Consider the following 1,240-nt stretch of genomic DNA (forward strand, 5'->3'; position numbering starts at 1 on the left):
AGGAGCCCCCGGATTAGGACATGGTGTACAGGGGGAAAACTCACCTTATTCTTGGAGTATTCCGCATCACCCCAAAATATCACTCCGGCCACCCCCTGCGCCGCGCTCTCCCCGATGGTGGAGATCAGATCCTCCTGGAAGGTAGGAAATTCAAAATGGAGAATTAAAATACAGAAATCTTCCATTAGAGGCGCCAAAGAAACAACCGAATCCTTCACCGGAGAGAGATTCAGCCAATTGGGGGCCGGTACAGGATGTGAAGTGACTTTTGGATTTCCTTTTTTTGTGCTGATCCAGAAAACTAGAAAAGAGAAAACAGATTTTTGATGGGCGATACTTCAAGAATGTATTTTTAGAGAGCGGGGGAGGGTTCGAACCTCTGCGATGTTTCTACTGTTCGCGAGACTCTCACTTCCTGTGTGGTCACCAGACAGGAAGTGAAATCTCTCCTAAGATGTCCTTAGCCCGACAACCAGCATCACTCAACCCTCTTCCCCTAAGCCCATCTTGGACCCACCCCCCAGTCTGTGATTGGACAGTATAATTTCTCTGTCACTCAGCTCTCTCCCCCTATCAGCTTGCGGCTTTTTCCCTTTTGCAGTCTGAGCTCTGCTGTACTGATACCGGGTCAGATTCAGGGATTTGATACATTTAGCAGTCACAGAGCTGTGTGAATCGTCAGCCCGGAGTTCCGCATCAAACGCAAAGCGGGCAGCCCGCAAGTGTTGAAGAATCGGAACTCCGGGCCCCCCGGACAGCTGGCTGGGGGGCCACAGACTAAAGAGCGCTGGAGCCTAATCCGTGCGCAGCCTTCGTGTCGGGGACTCAGGGGTTAATGGGAAACGTTTGTTTGGGACGGACGCGCCTCGTGCCGTATCGTTCACTTTCCCCTCTTCCATGAACCCGCCCCCAATGTGTGGGCGGGGCCAGATTCCCGCCTGGGGTTGGGCACCTCCGACTGCCGCCGTCATCTGAGAATATGCACAATGAGTGAGTGGGGCTCTCAGCGCAGCGGCGATGTACAACGCATAACCACCAGATATCATTACATTGTGGTCGGCCCACGTGAGGAGTTTTGATTGGCTGCTGGGAATTCTCTCACGTCACACATCTGGGCTTTCCTTTATATATAGCTATTAGAGAACTACAACTCCCAGCATGTGCCCTCCAGACACCCCCCTCCACATGTCTTGTCTCCCCTCCAGCCATCCCACCCCCCCCGGCCCGGACCTGTCCCCCG

General features: G+C 53.5%; 1 protein-coding gene across 1 annotated transcript in view; it reads right to left on the reverse strand.

The window, feature by feature from the left end:
• LOC108800592 (hyaluronidase-2-like) overlaps window positions 1-1,240 on the reverse strand; it is a 44,878-nt gene that overhangs the window by 39,834 nt on the left and 3,804 nt on the right. The window lies entirely within an intron of this gene.

This window comes from Nanorana parkeri, unplaced genomic scaffold (genome assembly GCF_000935625.1).
Source record: "Nanorana parkeri isolate BGI_ZX_2015 unplaced genomic scaffold, ASM93562v1 scaffold2073, whole genome shotgun sequence".
In the NCBI taxonomy this organism is placed as follows: domain Eukaryota; kingdom Metazoa; phylum Chordata; class Amphibia; order Anura; family Dicroglossidae; genus Nanorana; species Nanorana parkeri.